Source organism: Protopterus annectens, chromosome 11.part0 (assembly GCF_019279795.1).
Source record: "Protopterus annectens isolate FY-2018-M chromosome 11.part0, PAN1.0, whole genome shotgun sequence".
NCBI lineage: Eukaryota > Metazoa > Chordata > Ceratodontiformes > Protopteridae > Protopterus > Protopterus annectens.
This window is the reverse complement of record NC_056745.1, coordinates 1,463,775,135-1,463,786,736: the sequence shown is the minus strand read 5'-3', so window position 1 is coordinate 1,463,786,736 and position 11,602 is coordinate 1,463,775,135.

The following is an 11,602-nucleotide window of genomic DNA, read 5'->3' as shown; positions in this document are numbered from 1 at the left end:
CTAGATGCTCTATGTAACTGATGATTCCACAATAGATAATACTGTTGTGTACCCTAGATGCTCTATGTACCGGATGATTCCACAATAGATAATACTGTTCTGTACTCTAGATGCTCTATGTACCTGATGACTCCACAATAGATAATACTGTTCTGTACCCTAGATGCTCTATGTTCCTGATGATTCCACAGTAGATAAAATTGTTCTGTAGCCTAGATGCTCTATGTACCGCATGACTCCACAATAGATAATAGGATATCCACACCTCCAGGTTAGTGGCAGTGCACAAAATATCGGAGACCATCCATGTGCAACTGACAGTGGGCAAGACTGCTTTTCAGTTTATAGCAACCTACAGACCACCCTCTCAAAGTCAGGAATCCCACTCGGCTTTCCTGAAAACATTGGAGAACACTAAGATCTCTCTGAACACCATTATATTGGGCAACTTCAACTACCCAAACATAGACTGGGAGCATTACTCGAGCCCCAGCACCTTAGCCCAAAGGTTCCTGGTATTTATAAACTCAAATGCTATGGAACAACTAGTCACCACTCCCACAAGAGGGGAAAACATACTAGACCTGATCATTACCTACATGGAGACTCTTTGCTCCATACCAGAAGTATATCCCTCATTGGTAAGATCAGACCATAAATTAATTTCACTGGATATCCACATCCCGACCCCTCCCCCAGCCCAGAAAACCACAGTGAAAAACTTCTCAAAAGCGAACTTCACACTTCTCAAAACTGAAGTGGAATCCTTCAAGGCCCCAGGGCCAGTGGAAACTACGGCCCAAACTGCAGAATCCTATATAAACGCATTCTACGGACATCTCCAGGAATGCATGGATCATGCTATCCCAAACAAAATCAAGACCCAATCATCCAAAGGCAGTCTGGTGGACCCCAGCCATAAATAAACTGTACAACAGAAGGAGGAAGCTACTACATGATAGAGCAAAATCCCTAAAAGGGAAGGCATCTCTGATCAGTACTAGCAAAAAATTACGATCCCTCATAAAATCCTCCAAGGCCAGCTTCGAGAGAAAAATTGCACAGGACACTAAAGACAATCATAAGGCTTTTTTCAGTTATGTTAGGAACCTGAGATGCAACTCCCAGACTTGTTCTGAGTTGATTCTAAACGACAAAAAATATACTGAACCCACAGACATCACCAATATCCTGGCAGACAGGTTCAGTGCAAACTTCTCCCCCCCTCCCCCCAAAAAGAGCAAGTATCTATCCCGGCAGAGTGCAGCCTCCCAAACATCTCTGATGCTCAGGTGAAGGCCGCCCTCTCCAAAGCAAAAAACACTGCTTCCATGGGACCAGATTGCGTCCCAGGTTGCATCCTACATGAACTCCAATAAGAACTAATCCCTCAAGTAAAACTGCTGTACAATCTCAGCCTCACTACAGGATATGTGCCCAAAGAATGGCGTACAGCAACAGTGGTCCCACTCCACAAAGGTGGCACCTCTGCAGACCATGGAAACTATCGCCCAATAAGCCTGACTAGCCTAGTATGCAAGGCTATGGAGAGGATCATCATGGAATTCATAAACAAAGACATTGGGACCTACAGACACTAGATCCTACCCAATTTGGCTTTGTCAAGGGCAGATCCTGCCTTTTGAACCTGGTTGACTTCTTCGAAACAGTCACCAAGGCCATAGATGAAGGGAAGGTAGTCCACACAGCCTATCTGGACCTTGCAAAGGCATTTGACACACTTACCCCACTCAGGCATCATAGATAAGCTATCCAGCCTAAATATAAACCCCTATGTCACAAGATGGGTCGCAAACTGGCTCAAAGACAGAACCCACAGAGTCAGAGTTGCTGGAGCCATGTCAGACTCGAAACCGGTCACAAGTGGCATCCCACAAGGTTCTGTCCTGGGATCTCTCTTGTTCGGTATTTACTTTTCTGACATACAGGCCAATGTGGGAGGACTATGGCTCACCAAGTTTGCAGATGACTGCAAACTGGGCGCCATAATCGACTCTCCAGCTGACACAAACATCCTTCAAAAAGGTCTCGCAGAGACGGATAACTGGTGCCAGAGCCATGGTCTAAAGCTAAATGCCAAAAAGTGTATAGTCATACCCTTTGGCAAAAACAAATGTGCCCACAAATTACCACATAGGTGGTAACCCATTAAGTACAGAGAAAGTAATTAGGGATCTGGGGACCCAAGTTGACATCAATCTCTCCTTTGACAACCACATTGCCAAAGTGGTTAGAAAGACCTTCTACATAGCCCACCTCATCATGAAAGGATTCACATCTAGATCAAGAGAGGTAATCGTGCCCCTTTATTCATCCCTCATCAGGCCAATCATAGAATACAATGCCCCTTTGGGATGAACCTTACCCGACACCTGCAGCAATTAGAAAGACCCCAAAAGTACCTCACCAGGAGGATCAAGGCACTCAAACAGATGCTCTATGCTGCTCGGTTAAAAAAACTCCAGCTCTACTCAGATTGCATACCGCCTACTTCGAGGCGATCTATGCCTGACATATAAAGCTATATCCAACCCAGAATTAATGGACATGCTCCACCTCAGTAAATCTAAATCCCTTAGAGCCACGCGCTCGAGGGACTTGAACCTCAGCACAGAAATAAATAGAACATGCTGGAGGGACAGATTCATAACCCAGGGGCTCCCTTCGCTCTGGAATAGAATTCCAATTCATGTTAGGCAGAGCACCTCACTGACTCTCTTCAAGAGGAATCTTGATGAGTGGATGGGGGATCATAGGTTTGTCCCGGGGATTACTTCCGTGTCACTATTAGACAGAGGCACAGTAAACTAAACTTTAAAAAGGGCACAATATACTCAAATCAAGGGGTGGTGTAAGCCAAACACAATCGGGATAGGCTTATAAATGCCCCAGGGCAGATAGCCTAGTATGAACCTATGTTCTGTACCCTAGATGCTCTATGTACCGGATGATTCCACAATAGATAATACTGTTCTGTACCCTAGATGCTCTATGTACCGGATGATTCCACAATAGATAATACTGTTCTCTACCCTAGATGCTCTATGTAACTGATGATTCCACAATAGATAATACTGTTCTGTACCCTAGATGCTCTATGTACCTGATGACTCCACAATAGATAATACTGTTCTGTACCCTAGATGCTCTATGTACCGGATGATTCCACAATAGATAATACTGTTGTGTACCCTAGATGCTCTATGTACCGGATGATTCCACAGTAGAGAATACTGTTCTGTACCCTAGATGCTCTATGTACTTGATGCCTCCACAATAGATAATACTGTTGTGTACTCTAGATGCTCTATGTAACTGATGATTCCACAATAGATAATACTGTTCTGTACCCTAGATGCTCTATGTACCGGATGATTCCACAATAGATAATACTGTTGTGTACCCTAGATGCTCTATGTACCGGATGATTCCACAGTAGAGAATACTGTTCTGTACCCTAGATGCTCTATGTACTTGATGCCTCCACAATAGATAATACTGTTGTGTACTCTAGATGCTCTATGTAACTGATGATTCCACAATAGATAATACTGTTCTGTACCCTAGATGCTCTATGTACCGGATGATTCCACAATAGATAATACTGTTGTGTACCCTAGATGCTCTATGTAACTGATGACTCCACAAGTGGTTTCATTTCCAGAATTGGCTACGCCATGACTACACCATAAGTACACACTTTTGTTATTTGGCTTGCAAATTTCAACATTCATAGCAGATACATTTTTTTCTGAGCTCTTTATTGTATTTTGTAAGTTGATATATTTGTGAAATTCAGTTTAGGGATACCCTAGTTTAATGATTTGTGCTAAAAATGATTTCCCAAGTTATTCTCATTCTTCATCAGGGGATCACATTTCACCTCCTTTTCGGATCATGTAGCGAGTTGGAAGGCTTTTCAAGCTGTTTGAATCAGGAAAGGAATTAAAACTTTTAACAGGTGTCACAAAATCATACTATATATTCTTGTCTTCAATGAGTGCACTGGGGGATGATGATCATGTGTTATTTTACGATCATTGCTTTCTCAGTCTTTCTAGTGGCTCAATTTTATGTCCAAATATAACTTTGAATATCTTACCCATTACAGGTTATTTTATTTTAACACCCAACAGCAATTAAAGTTAGATCAATCAATCTGGTTTACCTGATAATAATAGGTTATTTTTTGAGAAGAAATTATTCAGGATTTAAATTCATATAAGATTCTTGTGGACACAATGGATTGTTGTCCTAGGTCATAACAAAGCCATTAATTACCGTTTGATGAGTTCTTCTGTCAAAAGACAATATAAACTCATCTCAGATCTTCTTAGTTCTGAGGGAATATTACGTATTTCTCAAAATACCTCTACACAAGTGGACTGGGATCAGCTCTTTGAGTTTAATGGCATGTCTCCTCAACCACCTGTCTCTTTAGTGCATAAGGTATTCCCTTGTTATTCTTCTACTGCTTCTGCACAATTAGAGAAACATTTGTTATTGTCAGAGTTAGAAAATGCAATCAGGACTTCTATAGAGCGATGCCACCAGTGGGTTTGAACAGAATGTTTTAAAGTTTTCCCCTAAATTGAAAAAAAAAATCTATTTTCTGTCTGTTTTGAATGAATGGTTGACTCATGGCTTCTATGACATCTGTTTTATTAGAACAATGTGAAGATATATTTGGCTGGGTAAAGATAAAACTGTGGTAGCTAGCTGGGGACCAACACTGTAGAGTAATACAGATTACAATATCCTTATACAGTTACTACAGATTTGGTTATCTATTTGCATTTCATTTCCTCTTACAGACGAGATCTATGGTATTAAGGGAAAAATTTGTTTATTTATTTATGATGACCAAGGTAGCCTGAGTGAGCAAGAAAAGTCCATTTTCAGCAGAAGCCCTGGAAGAAAAGCTGCAAACAATAATAATGATAATGCAGCAAGCTTTGTCTCAAATTTGCAGTTTCCATATTATTATAAATAACGTCTATATAATATACTTATATCTCCTGTTAATACTGCAACACACACTGTTGATCTGCACTTGATTATGTCTACAGCATGTCGAAACAAAACTATCCAACACTGTCACATTAATCCAAATACTATTTACTGTCATGTCAAACCAAATGGGCACTATTTTACTTTAGGACTCACCATCCTAGCTTGTGCAGGGGTGTGTGTGGTGCCAGCTTGATTGGCATCCAGTTTGGTCTGTCAGCTAAGCATGATGGCTGGGACATTTTTTATAGGTTCATAGGTTGGTACTGGGCTATCTGCCTGAAGGCATATATTGCTGTATTCACCACCCCATTAGTAGTTCCCTAGACCCTTGTACTAGCAGCTAGTACCCTTGGCCCCTATCTAGTAGTGCTGTTGGTGTGATCCCCGCTGTGAACTTTCTGTTACCCATCCACCCATCAAGGTTCCTCTTGAAGAGTGATAGTGAGGGGCTCTGTCTTATGTAGATTGGGACCCTGTTCCATAGTAAGGGAAGTCTCTGCGAAGGGAATCTATCCCTCCAGCATGTTCTATTCATTGTTGTGTTGAGGTTTATATCCCTAGAGCGTGTAGCTTGAGTAGATTTGGTTTTGCTAAGATGGAGCATGTTCAATAATTCTGGGTTGGACATGGCTCTGTACGTTAGACAGAGATCGCCTCTGAGAAAGCGGTATGCAACAGGGAACAGTCTTAGCTTTTTCAATCGTGCTGCATAGGGCAACTGTTTGAGGCCAGTAATCCTCTTGGTTAGGTACCTTTGTGGTCTCTCCAGCTGCTGGAGATGTCTAGCCAGGTACATTCCAATTGGTGCATTGTACTCAGTAATGGGTCTGATGAGGGAAGAGTAGAGGGGCACCATTACATCCTTAGATCTTGATGTGAACCCTTTCGTGATCAGATGGGTCACATAGAAGGATTTTCTAACCATTTTGGCAACATGGTTATCAAAGGAAAGCTGACTATCTACTTGGGTCCCTAGATCCCTTATTTCTTCTTCAGATTTCAGGGGATTATCTCCTATGTTGTAGTTTGCGGTTACTCTGTTTTTTCCAAAGGGGATTACTACGCATTTTTTTGCATTTAGCTTGAGACCACGGCTTTGACACCATGCATCAGTCTCATTTAGGCCCTTCTGGAGGATCTCCATGTCGGCCGGAGACTCTATTATAGCACCCAGTTTGCAGTCGTCCGCAAACTTAGTCAGCCACAGCCCTTCCGTGCTTCCCTGTACTTCTGAGAAGTATATGCCAAACAGGAGGGGCCCCAGGACAGAGCCCTGAGGCAGACCACTCGTTACTGGTCTGGATTTGGACATAGATCCCGCTACTCTTACTTTATGGGATCTGTCTGAGAGCCAGTTTGCGATCCATCTTGTGAAGTAAGGGTTTCTGCCCAGGCTGGTGAGCTTATCAATAATACCTGAATGGGGAATGGTGTCAAATGCTTTAGCAAGGTCAAGGTAAGCCGTGTGTACCTCCTTTCCCTTATCTATAGCCTGAGTAACTGTCTCAAAGAAATCCACCAGGTGCAGGAGGCATGATCTGCCCTTGACGAAGCCGAACTGTGTGGGGTCCAGCAACTGGAGGTTCCCAATCTCTCCATTTATGAGTTCCATAATGATTCGCTCCATAGCCTTACAGATCAGACTGGTCAGGCTTATTGGTCGGTAGTTCCCAGGGTCAGTTGTGGCCCCACCTTTGTGTAGTGGGACCACCATTGTCATGCGCCATTCTATGAGCACATATCCTATGGAGATGCTGAGACTGAACAGGGTATTAAGATGCGGGGTTAATTATTTTTGGAGCTCGCGTATGACACAGCCTGGGACACCATCTGGTCCCATGGAGGCAGTGTTTTTAGCTTTAGATAGAGTCTTGTTAACCAACGTATCAGTAATAATTGGACTTACACAATCCCCTAGAATAGTAATAGGCCCTGTAGGTGGTAGGGGGGGGGGAGGGATTTGCACTGAACCTGTCAGCCAAGATGTTGGCAATGTCAGAAGGGTCAGTGTATTTTATTCCATTTTGTACTAGCTCAGAACAGACCTGAGCGTTGCCATTTAGGTTTTTGACGTAGCCATAGAAGGCCTTATGGTTATCCTTGGCAACTTTCTTTTCAAAATTAGCTTTAGTTGACTTGATGAGGGCCCTCAATTTCTTACTAATGCTGACAAGGGATGATTTTTCTACTTGAGATTTGGCCTTTTTTTGTAAAGTTTGCTTATGGCTGGGGTCCACCAGACTGGTTTCTTCTTGCTTGAGGAAGGAGTCTTGGTTTTATTTGGGATAGCACGGTCCATGCAATCCTGAAGATGCATATAGAGTGCCTTGGTGTAGGATTCCGCATCCTGGATATCATTATCCTTCTGCAAGGGAATAGTGAAGCTTTCCACTTCGGATTCAACTAGTTTGAAGTTTGCTTTGGAAAGGTGTTTGACTATGGTTTCTTTGATTGGGGGAGTTGGAGGAGTGAGGATGTCTAGGGTTATCAGTTTGTGGTCGGATCTGACCAAGGAGGGGGTGATAACGGGTGTGGTACAATGGGCGCCCATATTTGTGATGATTAAATCCAATATGTTGTCCCCTCTAGAGGGGGAACATACTAGTTGTTCAAGGGCATTTGAATTTATAAATTTTATGAATCGCTGAGCATAGGAGTTGGAACATTGGTAGTTCGCCCAGTCTATACCAGGGTAGTTGAAATCACCCAAGATTATGGTGTTAGGTAGGACCTTTATATTTTCCAATGTCTCAAGGAATGCAGAGTGAGCATCTTGGGACATGGTGGACGATCTATAACTGGCTACGACTTGAAATGTGGTTTTGCCTGCTCATAGTTGCACATGGATGATCTCTGGGGCATCATGCTGCGCTACTAACCTGGAGATATGGGTATCCTTGATGAATATGTATACACCTCCACCCTTTCTACTGCAATCTGGTAACTAAGGCCAGAAGGTATGATAATGAATTGTAACCTGGCAGTGCTGGGGTGCTCTCTTGAGCCTTGAACCAGGTTTCCGTCACTGCACAAACATTGATTTTCTCCATGCTGAGGAGAGCCTCGAGTGTGTGCATTTTGAAGTTGAGACTTCCAGCATTGAGTAGCATTACCCTTAGTTTTTGGTTACCTGTGCTGGTTACGGTGGTTGGTTTGTCCTTTGAGCCTTGCCTAAAAAAGGCACTATGGGGACGGGAAGAGCCTTGGCCAATATTCAAAAACCTAGGGGTGACAGATGCAACCCATCTCTGGCAAAACAGCGAGGTTTGTCTATCATGTCATCCCAGGCAGACAGACACTGGATCCCCTTAGAATGACACCAGAAGCTTAACCGATTGTTGAAATTGATCATTTTGTCTTTGTATTGTGGTATCATTCTAGGTGAAGGTAGTATGCTACTCAAGGTCAGGGTCATACCAGCTTGGGCTACATGATCAGAGAGCTCCTCAATGTCTCTTTTCATGTAGTCCAGGGAGGTACGTCTTAGATCATTCACACCAACATGTACAATGACAGCGTCATACTTGTACTTGTTCTGGAGTGACCTAAGTGCCTGTGTTATGTGGTGGATCCGAGCACCTGACAGGCAGCTGACAGTAACTTTCTCCTTGTTCAGCCTGGTGAGTGGAACATCCGTGTGCCTTACTATAGAGTCTCCTATTACTAGCGTGTTGGGTATGGTGTTTTGCCTTAAGGGCTGTTGTGAGGCACACTGCTGAGGTGAATTATGTGTTTTCTGGCTTGTGTTTGGGGGTGCAGGTTGCTTGCTTCTCTGGTTTGGAGGGCACTGTTTCTTTTTCAGATTGGTACCTAGTGCCTCCGAATATGTTTTTGTGTATTTATGCGTATGTTTTGCCGGTGCTTGTTTTGTAGATTCATGTGTGACAGGTGGTATGATGCAAGTGTGTCCCTTATCCTCTTGACTGTCTGTTACAGTCATGGGTTGAGAGTGCTTAGCCTCCAGTCTGGCTGTGTATTTGCATCTCTCACAAGTGTTTGTGTCTAGAGGTAAGAGGAGAGGGTTGTCTGTATACATGAGGCAGTTGTGACACTGCCTCAGGATGCCCAATTCCACCAGATGAACTGGAGAGTACACCTGAAGCTGACCTCTGGACATGCTTTGAAGAGTAAATTGAACTTAAGTCCTGCGGACGATCGAAGGTCTTATGCTATATTATAATAGTGCTGTCTAGGAAATTTGGAGAATAATAGTGCTGTCTAGGAGATTAGGACAAGTGCTGATTTCTGTTTTGCAAGTGCTGCAATAAGAGCAGCTGATCTGAAGCACTTGAGTTGAGGCTTGCTAGTTCTAAGGGGAAATTTACAGTGCAGACTTTGTGGGGCTGGGAATAGTATACCCCAGCTAACCGGCGCTGCCCGACACTGCTCTGTGCGCAAGACTACGCAAAAAGAGAGTTACAGGGTTTTTCCTCTAGATAAGTGAGGAAAGTGAGTACAAGAGCTGTTTTTCTCTAAGCAAGTGAGAAAAGTAAGTACAAAAACTGTTTTCCTCTAGGTAATGAAGAAGATAGAGTGCTACAGTAATTAGTAGCTTATTTAGTGCTTACAAGTTCTGAACAAGTGCTGAGCATGAACAAGCAAATTTAAGTGCTAAAACTAAGAATCTGTATCTGCACTAGATGAGTTACAGGACAGAAACAAGTGCAAATACAGGCGTTCAAATCAGAAAGTTGAGAGAGATGGAAGAGCTTGCCCAAACGGCCAATAACTACAAATTTTGGGCCAGAACCACTACTTATGTGTTGGTTACCTAGTGCTTACCACTCCCACTGATAAGCTAGAAGGCTTCCGACACAGATAGGCTTGGGGGACTCAGAAACTTGCATACAGTCCTGGATACAGCAAATCTGTATCTGGAACACTAGTTACAAGAAAGGTAGGAAACAGGCTTACAATTGTAGCAAAAACAGTAGTAAAAAACAATTCACATGCAGTGCAAGCTAGCACACTTGAGTATGCAGCAATATTAGACCAAACACAGTTTAAAATGCAATTAAATTAAAAAGGACTTAAAGCAAGTGCAGAAAGAGTTTATTAGGTAGAATGTGGTAAAGAAATGGGACAAGGGAGTGTCCCAGATCAAATCTACAGTGGGGCGGGCAACTGCAAAAGCCACCAAATTTAAACTACAAACCAAAAATATGGATGGTGGGTGGAATAAAACAGTTTCAACAGAGATCTAAGCAAAAACTAACAGTACAAACTTTAAAACCAAAAAAAAATATTCTCAGCTCTGTATATTTGCCGATCAGTCTCTCAGAACAGTGAGACAACAGTTTCAACACAGATCTAAGCAACAATTAAACTCTATAACCAAAAAAATATATACTCAGCTCTGTATAATTGCAGATAATATGTAAGGCAGTCTCTCAGAACACAGGTTCCAGCAATTAAATGTTATTCAACATTTTATTTTATGAATAAAAGATTTAAACAGGTGAAAGTAAACAAAAATCTGAAACTCGAATGTTGGGCATTTTACTTAATATCAATGAATGAGGGCTAAACACATCTAGCAAGGGGGCTGCTGCCACCCTACAGTACACAATTTTAAGTGCTTTGCAGTCCAATGGTGGTGGTGGTGGGAGGGGTAAAAGGGAAGGCACTACAAGATGGATGCTATCTTTTTAAAATCCCACCTTATTAAGAACTTATTTATCAAGACGTAAGTGCACATTTGAAACAAGAGGTCACATGGGGGGGGACTTGTTACTGCACATCCTGAGTCTTAATGTAAAACATTGCATCAAGCTGTACTTTCTCGTATTTGCTTTGAAAATTTGCTGATGCTTCTGAACCCTGCCCCAGGGAGGGTTGCAACCTTTTCAAATGTAGAAAGTGGGACATTTTTTGTAGAAATGTCAGATTTTGCAGGACAAAACATACCCTTGACCAGTGCAAAGGACAGAAATTCACTTTTATGCCACAATAAAATCTTATTCTTGCAGCATTTCAGTTGCTCATGCTAGTTCCTATAACAAGTATTTCAGATAAAAAATAAATGTTTTATAAAACTATTAAAGAAAACTTAGGAAATATGTCCGTCTTAAAATGTCGGGACATTTGCCATTTATTCGATTTTTTCGCAGGACACACAACTGCCCAAAGTGGGACAGGTGGTAACCATAGACCCAGGTCGTGGCTGAAAAGGATCTTCTTACCATTTTAGTTATCCCAAGTATCAACACTTTAATTTTTTCGAAAGAAGAAGAGAAAACTGTTGATGCAAAACCTGTTGCTTTATTAACTTTCTAAGTAAATCAGCGTAATATACAAAAACTGTCCCTGATCTTGAGCATTTGTATTCATTACTTCTTGGTTGAGAAGTATAAAACGCAATACCTCGGACAACTGTAAAGTTATATTTTCACAGAAAAACATTACTTCAACTTTCCCTATAACATAATGTTTGTCTATAACTCAATTGAATAACTTAAAATATTCCTCCATCTTAGGGACAAAATACATGCATCAACACCGCCATAGTTATCACACTACTTTAAATATACTACTAAATGTTATCAAGGTTCTTAACCAATCGCCTTAG